A 13,758-nucleotide genomic window follows, 5' to 3' on the forward strand; every position below is an offset into this window, starting at 1 on the left:
GCAGGTGGAAGAGAATAGACCCAAATCAAAAATAAAAAGTGATGGGGGTAGGAGGCCAAAACAAGCAGGTGTGAAGCCAATCCAACCAGCAAGGGGAAAAAAAAACAAATGTAAATAGCCACAGGCCAACAGAGGTGTGAGAAAAAGAAAGAAGGCCAAAACAAGTAAAGAGGAGAGGTCAAGTGAGGAGTAAAAGAAGACAAAACACCAAAACAAGTAGGTAAAGTGGAACGAAGTTGAATTATAATGGGGAGAATAATCAGACAGGCAGCTGGTGATTCCAGAACAAATAGGAGGATGCAGCCAAATGGGAGGGACAAGCAGATCAGACGGAGGAGAAAATGCTCTAGAAGAAGTGAGGGGGAAGAAAAGAACAAAGCTAATGCATTTATGTGGCAATTCCCCTCAGAATGTCTCAGCAACTTCGAACTATTGTATTACATACTGAGGAAATATGAACACTGTTGTATGTATGCAAGCAAAAATGACAATGAGCTTTGCTGTTAGCACAGATTCATGAACAGATATTTATTGAGTGAGCAATGATCTGTTTTGGACGATCAGGGAAATGTGGGGACTGTTGCCAGAACAACCCTGAGATCATTCCCGTCTCCTTTTCCAAAAACAAAACCACAGGACCATTTTGTATCATCTTAGCAGACAAGAAAAGCCTCAGTGTAACATCTCATCAAAAGTTCTGCAACACCAAACTTAGAGCAGTATTTCAGTTGTGTACTGATGTGTCAGCTGATAATCAACAAATAATCAATTGCTCATTCGGCAACAGTAAGACACACTATTCATTATGAAGAATATATTGCAGCAAACCAACTGAATAACGTATGCATGGCTTGCAAACCCAAAGCAGGTTGGCACAGTCACAGCATTGTATACACACTGAACATGAAGTCTTTAAAGTTTAGATTAGAGTGGTGCTGGAAAAGCACAGAAGGTCAGGCAGCATCTGAGGAGCAGGAAAATCAACATTTCGGGCACAAACCCTTCATCAGGAATAGACGCTAATCTAAACTTATAGCACTAGCACTGGGGCAGCACGGTGGCTCAGTGGTTAGCACTGCTGCCTCACAGCACCAGGGACCCAGGTTCAATTCCAGCCTCAGGTGACTGTCTGTGTGGAGTTTGCACATTCTCCCTGTGGCTGCGTGGGTTTCCTCCCACAGTCACAAAGATGTGCGGGTCAGGTGAATTGGCCATGCTAAATTGCCCATGGTGTTAGGTGCATTAGTCAGAAGAAAATGGGTCTGGGTGGGTAACTCTTCGGAGGGTCAGTGTGGACTGGTTGGGCCGAAGAGCCTGTTTCCCCACTGTAGGGAATCTAATATAAACTCTGGTTTCCAGCATCTGCAGTCCTCTCTTTTGCCATGGAGTCTTTAAAGGCGTACTCTAAAACAAATAACAGCTAAAACATTAACCCAGGTTATTTACTCCTGTCTTGGAATAGGACTGAACCCATAGACTCTGACAGCATCATGAGACAGCTACAACATGAGTGATTTACTGGCATCAGAATCAACTCAAAAATGACATAATATAGGAAGGGTATTATAATTATTTATATTAATATTATTTATCATTAAGCTGAAGAGTACTCAGAAGAGATTTTCCAGGATTGCTGGAAATGGATGGTTTAAGTTCTAAGGAGAGGCTGGTTAGGCTGGGACTTTTTTCACTGGAGCGTAGGAGATTCAGGGGTGACCTTATAGAGGTTTATAAAATCCATGAGGGGTATGGATAAGGTGAATGGCAGGGGTCTTTTCCATACAACGGAGACTTCAAGACTCGGGGACATTTTTTTAAAGGTGAGAGGAGAAACTTTTAAGAAAGACAGGAGGGGCAATTTCTTTCCACAGAGAGTAGTTCGTGTACGGAATGAACTTCCAGGGGAAGTGGTGGGTGCAGGTACAGTTACAATATTGAAAAGACATTTAGATAAGTAATTAAAAAGAAATGTTTGGAGGGATATGGGCCAATCGCATGCAAGTGGGACTAGTTTAGTTTGGGATTACAGTCGGCATGGACTAATTGGACTGAAGGGCCTATTGCCAGGCTATATGACTCTTCAAACCACGTCAGAAGGTGACAGGAGAGCAAACTGTTGAAAACATAAGGAAGATGAGAAAAGACAGTGTAAGGAGAAGAATATAAATTAAAACAAGTAGCAAATTTTAAAAGAGACCTAACTCAAACTTGAGAAAAAGAAAGGCCAACATTAACAAGAGAATAAACTCCCGCTGACACTCAAAAAACAAGGCCCAAAATAACCGGTGAGGAGGGAAAAATAAACAACAGGGGATTTCAAATCAAATAGGAGGCACACATTAGAAATCAAACAGCAACCAGAACAGGTCAATCAAAGGAGCAAAGGAGACACAAACATTTAGAAGAAGACGTCAGAATAAATGCAGAGAGAGGGGTGATAACAGTGCAGTTTTGAGAAAGGAAACTGGAGTGAGGAATAAAGTATTAAGCAGGAAAAAAGAATCATAGAGTCATAGAGATGTACAGCACGGAAACAGACCCGTCCATGCCGACCAGTTATCCCAAACCAATCTAGTCTCACCTGCCAGCGCCCGGCCTATATCCCTCCACACCCTTCCTATTCATATACCCATCCAGGTGCCTTATAAATGTTGCAATTGTACCAGCCTCCACCACTTATCTCAATAAAACATATATTCAAGAAAGAACTGACTCAAATCACCACTGCAGACTTTCTGTAGGCCACACTTAAAAATATGCACTTATCTGTTTCTGTGTTGTGATCTCTCCCAAACAGGTTCCTCCAAGATTAGTTGTGAATTTCAATGTTTGTTCATTTTCCCATACGCACTCCGATGTCCAGCGATACATGAATTCAAACAGCAAAGGCAGTAACTGTGAAGGTTCACTGCTCCGTCAGTTCGCAATGTTGGTTTCTTTTTCTCTCTCTCTCTCCTGCACTGACCTCACCATGTGCTGCCTTTATCTGTTCCTCTCCCTTTTAAAAGTGCTGTTGTTTTTGATTTTTTTTTTCTCTCCAAAGCTCCGAAACAATGCCAACAGCATATAAAGCAGTAATTGCTGCTCCTGGAATTTGAGGAAATCACCTCCAACACCTAGATACCTTCAAAAAAGATCAGCCTGTTGCAGCCAGAAAATATTGTGTACATCATCTTGGGTTCTCGGTCTCTAACCCTGGCAGTTTATGATTGGGTGGTTCACTGTTGCCAAATCCTGTTCACTGTGGTGACGATAAGGGTCTGGTGGTGGATAGACAATCGATAATCTTAATAAGAAAAGGCATCTGTCTTACATTAAAAGGGTGTTCAATTGACTACTTAGGCATTATTACTTGAGATTAATGGGAGGCAGAGATGACACATCTGCCTCCACTGGGACTTCATGCTATACTTCCCACTTTTCCACCCAATAATTGTGTGATATCATTAGATTGGGTGGAACTGAATGCAACTTCAGCATTAACGTTTTGGGAACCAATACCTTGTGTGACATAAAGTTGAAGAAAATGGCCAGAATGTGAGACCATTTGGATGAGAGAAGGGGAAAAACACAGTGTGAAGAAAAGCTCCAAAATTAACGATTACGTTCTAATGAAGAATTTGTTTATTTGCAATGGGCAGGCACTTCAGACTGGGAAGCCAGGATTTCCTTTTGAGATCTCATAGTTTCCAAGTGTGGAGTGAGTGATGCATTATCTTCTGTTGACTCACCCAAGACACTTCACAGCAGCTTTATCAGACAAAGTTTGGTACTGCGGAGATGTCGAGCAGCAAGGTAAAATCTTAGTTAAAGAGGTATGTTTTAGGAAGATAATGAAGAAAAACACTCGAGCAGACTTTAGTATGGGGCACAATGAGTCTGCGATTGGATTCACATCTGTCCCAACTTTTAATTCTATTGAAAATTCTCTGTTACTTCTGTGGGCACCACTGGACATTTCAAAGAGAGGAGCTAAGAGATTCATGGAAGGATAGATGAACATATCATGATGACCTCTGGTGCTGAACTTGCTGTGCAGAGAGCAGAGGACGGTGCTCGACCTTCCAGACTGAGTTCTGAGGAAGGGTCACTCGACCCCGAAACCTTAACTCCGATTTCTCTCCTCGGATGCCACCAGACCTGCTGAGCTTTTCCAGCAATTTCCATTTTTGCTTCAAGATCTTCCCACTGTGGTTGATGATTTCCTGACACTTCTTTAGCTGTCTTTTTCCTCCATGTTTAGCGACATAAGATTTGCCAACGTAGCCATTCTACGAAGTGGACTTTTATCAACTCCTCATGCCTTTAGTGCTGGATCCTTGCTAATTCCGTCCCCATCCCCCCCTACCCTCCTCGCTGCTTTTATGTTGATAAAGGGAACACAACTGGGGGCTAAAAGGGGGGGAAGGAAGGTAAGCATCAAGAGCATTATAGATTTGCCTTTAGCTCAAGCTTGCTAAAACAAAACCTACTGCATTCAGCATTGGGAGAAATGTTGAGTCAGAGGATACTGCAGGCACACATTAACACACAGTTCAGGCAATGAATAGTTACAACTCTTCTGGTGCCTGACCTCACCCATAATGAATGGTTGCTTGAAAAGGTATCCGAGGATGAGTAAGCACCTTGAATAAAGGAGGAGAAAATACAGGGAGGAAAAATAAATGTGACAGGAAAACTACGCTGGGCTCTGTGCCCATTTGAAAACTGGTGACTCTGGAATGAGTTAAAATTCCCAAGTTTGTCTATAAACAGTTCAATATTTTCAAGTTGTGTTTTTCACATGTGCTGCTGAAGGGACTATGTGAGTGTGAAAAGGAAAGCACAAATCTGCGTGTCTGTTTTACATTTTATTAGAGTTTGTTCGAGATTAGCTTCTTGAAACTTGTCCAGCGACGATGAAAGCAATGAGTTACGAGGCCACTTTCTGACATAAAATGCAAGTTTCCATTCTCTTCAGGAAAATCCAATCAGACAATGATGGCAGAGAGCAATAAAGAATGAGACAGTCCTTTCTTCATAATCTTGCCCTCAAACGTTGAAATATGACGATTGCGGATGCAGTAAAGAAACAAACGACACCCTCAGGATGTTCCAAAACCCTCCGCAATTACTCTGAGATATGTTCATTGTTGTACTGTGGCTACATTCAGCAGCTCAGTATGCACAGCAAGATCCCACACAAAGGAATAAAATAACATGATGGATGACTTCTTCAACAGTTTTTTGGTGGTGTTTATTGAGGGAGAAATGTCAGCCAGGACAGTGGGAGAGCTTCCTATTTGTCTTCAAATAGTATCAAGGGGCCTTTTTCCCGTTTCCACCTGAACCAACAGACAGGGTTTAATATCCCATCTGAAAAATGGCAGTTCATAATATGCAGCACGTCCTCGATAATGTACTAACAGGTCAGCTGAGATATATGCTCTAGTTCCTTTCTTCTATTCGCTCACGGGATGTGAATGTCACTGGGAATGTCGATTTTTGCTACCCATCCCCAGTCAAGAAGGAGGTGTGAACTGCCTTCTTGAATTATGGGCAGCTAAACTCACAATGACACGTCGGACGAGTTTCAGGATTTAGACCCAGCAAATCAGAAGGAACAGCGATATATTTCCAAATCAGAAAGGTGCCCTGACTTGGAAATGTATCACCACTTGGCCAACACAGTGGTTCAGCGTTTAGCACTGCTGCCCCACAGCACTAGGTTCCCTGCCTTGAAGACGTTTTCCTCCTCTCTCTACAAGAATCTCAGGGAGTCCCTCTCCCACTGCAACTCCAAGGTCATTTCCTCTGCCCTGAAGCTCTTCAACCATGTCGTGAAACAAACTCGCTACCACAGCCACATTCGCTTCCTCAGTGCCTGCCTCCGTAACCAACTCATCCCACACGGACTCCGGACCACCTTTAAACCAGCAGAGTTCGGACCCGAACAGGACAAACCGTACAGGCTACAGATTCAAAAACACCAGGAACAGTTCTCCTTCAAGATCCTCCGCTCCACGCTTGCAGCAATGCGCCAGCACCTAACCTCTCTCCAGTCAGCCCTGCCTCAGCTGAGGGCCACACTCTCTCAGAATTGCAAAGGACCCACTCTGTACTACATCCTCAGGAGAATTCATACTCTCAACAAACAGTATTTCAATTCCATCTGAAACATCAAAAACTGTAAGTACAACAAACTTTTATCCACCCACCTCCATAACCAGCGCTCCTCAAACATTCCAGAGGATTCCCCTAGCCTCGGAACCTATTCCACCATTAGCCATGCGGCTGATGCAGCTACCACCCCCACGCTGATCAATGATGTCACTTCCGCCCCCATCATAGCCACTTCCACCCCTCACAATTCCTCATGCATCTCACCTGACATCACTTCTGCCCTTCACATCATCGCTGATGCCACATGCTCAGTGACTTCTGCCACCCCTACTGTCGTGGTCATCACCACTTCTGCCCCCACCAGCGCCACTCACCTGCATTCTGCTGACATGCCCCCCACAGACCCCACTGTCACTATCCCCACCCACCAGAACCCCAAGGGGAACACTACCCCTGCTCATGACTCCACCCCCATTCCCCCCACCATCACACCTACTCCAGTTACAGGTTCCGCCCCCACTCCCAGCTCTACACCCACACCAGATCCCAGCTCCCAGCCCTGCCGAGTTTTCACCATCCCCCCAGACCTCCCCCTCACTGAGGACGAACGATCAGTCCTCAGCAAAGGACTCACCTTCATCCCCCTCCGTCCACGCATCAATGAATTTAATACACGCCGTGACGTCGAACAATTCTTCCGTCGCCTCCGCCTCCAAGCTTACTTTCACAATCAGGACTCCCACCCACCTTCCGAGGACCCCTTCGCCCACCTCCAACACACTGCATCCACCTGGATACCCCGTGCTGGCTTATTACTTGCCCACGACCTCTTCATTTCCAACTGCCGCCGGGACATTAACCGCCTCAACCTGTCGTCCCGCCTACCCCACTCCAACCTCTCACCCTCACAACGCGCAGCCCTCCAATCCCTCTGCTCCAATCCCAACCTCACCATCAAGCCAGCGGATAAAGGGGGCGCAGTGGTAGTCTGGCGCACTGACCTCTATACCACTGAAGCCAAACGTCAACTCGAAGACACCTCTTCCTACTGCCCCCTCGACCATGACCCCACCCCCCATCACCAAATCATCATCTCCCAGACCATACAGAACCTCATCACCTCAGGAGATCTCCCACCCATAGCTTCCAACCTCATAGTCCGGGAACCCCGCACTGCCCGGTTCTACCTCCTTCCCAAGATCCACAAGCCTGACCACCCTGGCCGACCCATTGTCTCAGCATGTTCCTGCCCCACTGAACTCATCTCTACCTACCTCGACACTGTCCTATCCCCCCAGTCCAGGAACTCCCCACATACATTCGAGACACTACCCACGCCCTCCACCTCCTCCAAGACTTCCGTTTCCCTGGCCCCCAACGCCTCATCTTCACCATGGATATCCAATCCCTCTACACCTCCATCCGCCATGACCAGGGCCTCCAAGCCCTCCATTTTTTTCCTCTCCAGATGTCCCCAACAGTACCCTTCCACCGACACTCTCATTCGTTTGGCCGAACTGGTCCTCACCCTTAACAATTTCTCCTTTGAATCCTCCCACTTCCTCCAGACCAAAGGGGTAGCCATGGGCACACGTATGGGCCCCAGCTATGCCTGTCTCTTTGTTGGCTATGTAGAGCAGTTGATCTTCCGTAATTACACCGGCACCACTCCCCACCTCTTCCTCTGCTACATTGATGACTGCATTGGCGCAACCTCGTGCTCCCGCGAGGAGGTTGAGCAATTCATCAACTTCACCAACACATTCCACCCTGACCTTAAATTTATCTGAACCATCTCTGACACCTCTCTTCCCTTCCTGGACCTCTCCATCTCCATTAATGACGACCGACTTGACACTGACATTTTTTACAAACCCACCGACTCCCACAGCTACCTGGATTACATCTCTTCCCACCCTACCTCTTGCAAAAATGCCATCCCGTATTCCCAATTCCTCCGCCTCCGCCGGATCTGCTCCCAGGAGGACCAGTTCCACCACAGAACACACCAGATGGCCACCTTCTTTAGAGACCGCAATTTCCCTTCCCACGTGGCTAAAGATGCCCTCCAACGCATCTCGTCTACATCCCGCACTTCCGCCCTCAGACCCCACCCCTTCAACCGTAATAAGGACAGAACGCCCCTGGTGCTCACCTTCCACCCTACCAACCTTTGCATAAACCAAATCATCGGCCGACATTTCCGCCACCTCCAAACAGACCCCACCACCAGGGATATATTTCCCTCCCCACCCCTTTCCGCCTTCCGCAAAGACCGTTCCCTCCGTGACTACCTGGTCAGGTCCACGCCCCCCCCTACAACCCACCCTCCCATCCTGGCACTTTCTCCTGCCACCACAGGAACTGTAAAACCTGCGCCCACACCTCCTCCCTCACCTCTATCCAAGGCCCTAAAGAGCCTTCCACATCCATCAAAGTTTTACTTGCACATCCACTAATATAATTTATTGTATCCGTTGCTCCCGATGCGGTCTCCTCTACATTGGGGAGACTGGGCGCCTCCTAGCAGAGCGCTTTAGGGAACATCTCCAGGACACCCGCACCAATCAACCACACTGCCCCGTGGCCCAACATTTCAACTCTCTCTCCCACTCTGCCGAGGACATGGAGGTCCTGGGCCTCCTTCACTGCCGCTCTGTCACCACCAGACGCCTGGAGGAAGAACGCCTCATCTTCCGCCTCGGAACACTTCAACCCCAGGGCATCAATGTGGACTTCAACAGTTTTCTCATTTCCCCTTCCCCCACCTCACACTAGTTCCAAACTTCCAGCTCAGTAACTGTCCCCATGACCTGTCCGGACTTGTCTGACCTGCCTATCTCCTTTTCCACCTATCCACTCCACCCTCTCCTCCCTGACCTATCACCTTCATCCCCTCCCCCACTCACCCATTGTACTCCATGCTACTTTCTCCCCATCCCCACCCTCCTCTAGCTTATCTCTCCACGCTTCAGGCTCACTGCCTTTATTCCTGATGAAGGGCTTTTGCCCAAAACGTCGATTTCGAAGCTACTTGGATGCTGCCTGAACTGCTGTGCTCTTCCAGCACCACTAATCCAGAATCTGGTTTCCAGCATCTGCAGTCATTGTTTTTACCTCCCAGTTCGATTCCACACTCAGGTGACCATCTAGATGGAGCTTGCACATTTTCCCAGTGCTCTCCTCCAGGTGCTCTAGCTTCCATTCACAGTCTGAGGATATCCAAGTTAGGTGGATCGGCCAATGGAAGTATAGGGATGGGGTGAGTCTGGAAGGTCAGCATGGAGTCTATGGGCCAAATGGCCTGCGCCCACCATGTAGGGATCCTATGATCCCCTTAATTCCATTTTCCTGGACTAGATCATTTGATGTCATTAATCTCCAAAAACCCATTGATTTCTGAATCTGCTCAATGACTGCATTTCTGCAGTAGAGAATTCCAAAGATTCACATCTTTCTGAGGGAAGAACTACCTCCTCATTCCAGTCCTAAGACATAATGCAACTGATTACATAACTCTGCCATCTGTAAGAGAGGACACCAATTTAATCATCGAATCCCTACAGTGTGGAAACAGGCCCTTTGGCCCCGACATGTCCACACTGACCTTCTGAAGAGTATCTCACCCAGACCCATTACTCTACCCTCTTGCACTACCTTTCCCTGACTAATACACATAGCCTACACATCCCTAAACACTATGGGCAATTCAGCACGGCCAAATCACCTAAATCTTTGAACTGTGGGAGGAAACTCATGCAGACGCAGGGAGAATGTGCAAATTCCACACAGACAGTCACCTGAGACTGGAATTGAACCCAGGTCCCTGGCAGCAGTGCTAACCACTGAGCCACCATGCCATGTATGAATATGCGTTCATTTAGAATGAGCAGGTCAAGAGAGGGGTCTTAGACACTGCACTGGAGAACTGTATGTGGTACTGTGTACAGCTGTAGATAAAGGAATATTAAAGCAATAAAGGGATTGAAGAGCCTCACTTAGAGATAAGGAGGGAGCTGCCTCAAGAACAGCTTATGTGCAGACACCCACAGCTGATGTATTCCAGACCAGTGTCTCAATGTGTAGTTTTGCCTGAAAGATAATACAGGCAGCTTGCCTCCCTGAATCGTGGATGAACTTGAAACGTGGAACTCTGAGATGACCAGCATTTACTTGAACCGGCAAAATGACCTAATCCCTGCACGTGACAGAAAGAAATTAAAATTAACTGCTTTCGTTTAAAGAATTAACTGCATCTTTATGTAGGAATAAGTATTAATTTATCAATAAACTACAGATTTATTTTGCAAGAAAACAGAAGATATCCTGATACTGACATTGATATGTACATCATTTCTCTTTGATCTGCACAAGTTTTCAGCCAGGATATTGCAATAAATCCCGTGCATGAATGTGTAATCTAAGACGGCTCATATAACATGAGCCATATGCTATGCGCATTTCTGCGACTTCTTGGTCGTGATTTAGACTTTAACTTTCGGAGTTTTTTTGGTTTCAGCAAATGTAGATAATGTCACGTGTCTGGTCAATGGTTTGCACAATTTCATGGTCAAGTGGAACCCAAGCGGTCTGTCGTGCATCATTGGCAGTTAAGTGGCTGCTCTGTTGTAAAACACAATGGCCCTGAAGGAGTTAACATTTATGTTCCATTGGCTCTATCCCTTCCACTGATGCCGCCTGCAAACTTTACGGGGCCAGTGACTTCTACGACAGGTTTTGGAGAGAGCAGATTAATCTGTACCAGCTCCCAACATCCTTGTTACTATATCAAAGCAGAATACTGTGGATTCTGGAAATCTGAAAGAAATACAGAGCACGCTGGATAAATGCGACAGATCTGGTAGCAATTCTGTTGATGCAGTCCAAGACCTTCAGATTGTGAACCCATTCCCTTTCCTTCCCTCTCTTTTAGCTTTAGTTGTTATATTCCCTGTCACCATGTCCTCTCTCCCGTTCCCCCCAACTCCAGTGGGACAATCTGTCCTTTCCTGTTTGGTAGTTAGACACACCATTTTTCTGCCATTCTCTCATTCCAATCACTTAATCTGAATTATTGACACCCTTTCTCCCCCAGCAGCACCACCCACCCCCCCTCCCCCCACATCAACACTATTGCATAAAGACTGCCCCCTCCACACTCAACGTCAGCCCTAATCAAGCATTACCGAGACCTGAAACGTCAACTTGCTCTCTCTCCATGGATGCTGTCTGAGCCACTATGATCTCTTTGGTTTTCAGTACAGATTCCAGAATCTGCAATAATTTGCTCCTGAAAGAGAGTCATACTGGATTTAAAACGATAACTCTGCTTCGCTCTTTGCTCATGCTATGAGACCTGGTGAGTTTCTCCAGCACTTCCTGTTCTTACCCTAGTTATTTTGCCTGACCTCATTCCTATCGTGCAGAAGAAATCTTTCATTTTCTCAGGAATGTGGCTTTTCTGTAGATGTTCTCCTGTGGTATATCCTCTGCCACTAATCAGAGATAATCATAAGATAAAGCCCCAAATATTAGCAAAGATGGCAAACACCATAAGATACTAAGTCTGTGGAAATATCTCAGATGGCAGGCCAGAGATGAGGGAGTGCAAGAGTGATGGAGAAAGGGGTGAGTTCCATATTCAGAGTGAGTTTCACAGTGGGGGAGAATTAGAACATGACATGGGGTGGTTCTCAGTGAGATCTCTGGCCTTGATGTTATATACTTGCATCAGGGAGTGTCCCTTAATTTGAATGAGCAGGAGGCAATAAGAACAATGGATCTGATTAACAGACCCTACAGTGATTGTGTGAGTTAGCCAATGTTTCATGCCTCTTCAGTCCAATAGATTGGCCCTAACTGGCTAGGATCATGATTTGCAGTACAATGTTCCATTATTTCCACTGCTTTTTCAATACTTGCTAAAAGTACAGCAATTATCAGCATCAATGCCTTGGTCACTTCAATCAGCTGTTGGATACCTTCTAGTGAATATAAAGGGATCACATCTACCCCACATATGATGTGCACCACTTACCAACTTTCTAATTGCAGAATCCAATACTCCAATGATATATTTACAGTTCACTTTTCATAGTATTTGTAAGTGATTTCGACAAGGGAACCAATTGTAATATTTTCAAGATTATTGATGATGCAAAACTAGCTGGGATTGAGAGTAGTGAGGAGGATGCAAGGTATGTCCTAGACAAGTTGAGCGTGTGGCAAACACATGGTAAATGGGACATGAATGTGAAATTTGGCATTTTTGTGTGAAAAACAGAGAGGAAGGGTATTATTTAAATGGTGATATATCAGGAAATGTGGATGCATGAAAGGATCTGAATGCCCTTGCATATCAGTCAATAAACGTAAACAGACAAACGCAGCAATCAAGTCAGTAGGTGTGATAACCCCACAAAGGCTCATGGGAAATCACTAATTAACCTTCCTGTGGAGCCCGTTGGGTATGAGCTCCCTTGGTAACGAGCAAAGGCATGCCCAACTGGAACTCATCAGCTGGGCCCTTTCTAAAGCAGACCCAGGGAGGAGAGATTGGTTCGACTGGACTTGTATTCACCTGAGTTTAGAAGAGAGACAGGATTCTAATTGAGACATAAAATTTGAAAAGGACTGGACAGACCAGACCAGATACAGAGAGGATGTTTTACCTGGTTTGGGGAATCTATAACAGTCTCAGGAGATGGGGAAAACCATTTCAGTCTGAGATGAGGAAAACTCTCTTCATTCAGAAGATGGTCAACATGTGAATTCACTACCACAGAAGGCAGTGGAGGCCATGTCACTGGAAATATTCAAGAAACAGATGGATAACATTTTACATTTTAAAGGTATCAGGAGGTTTGGAGAGATAAGTGGGAATATGCAATGCGATAGAGGATCAGCAATGAAAAGAAGAAATTGGCTCAAATAATACCAAAATGACCTACACCTGTTCCCAGTTTTGGGTTTCTCACAGTTAATTCCAATAATGATGTATTTGTAGGCTGGTCTTGTCCTACTTTCCCATAAAATATCATATTTTAGATTTAGATTACTTACAGTGTGGAAACAGGCCCTTCGGCCCAACAAGTCCACACCGCCCCGCCGAAGCGCAACCCATCCATACCCCTGCATTTACCCCTTACCTAACACTACGGGTAATTTAGCATGGCCAATTCACCTGACCCGCACATCTTTGGACGGTGGGAGGAAACCAGAGCACCCGGAGGAAACCCACGCAGACACGGGGAGAACGTGCAAACTCCACACAGTCAGTCGCCTGAGGCGGGAATTGAACCCAGGTCTCTGGCGCTGTGAGGCAGCAGTGCTAACCACTGTGCCACCGTGCCGCCCAAAATGTGCAGTGCTGTATTTATGCAGGATGGTGATAGCCATTTTGACCCAAAGTAGGTGAAGTGATTTTTCTCTTAAAAATGAGGAAATGAGAGATGCAGAGAATGGAGGGCCCAGTACCAAATCTGCATGCACACACTCACACACATACACACACTCACTCACTTGCACGCGAACACACATGCACTCGCAAACACGTCCACACACTCTCTCACATACACATACACACACATACATACTCGCACACACATACTCATGCGCACACACTCACACACACACACATTCTCTCAAACATACACA

Source organism: Chiloscyllium punctatum, chromosome 16 (genome assembly GCF_047496795.1).
Source record: "Chiloscyllium punctatum isolate Juve2018m chromosome 16, sChiPun1.3, whole genome shotgun sequence".
NCBI lineage: Eukaryota > Metazoa > Chordata > Chondrichthyes > Orectolobiformes > Hemiscylliidae > Chiloscyllium > Chiloscyllium punctatum.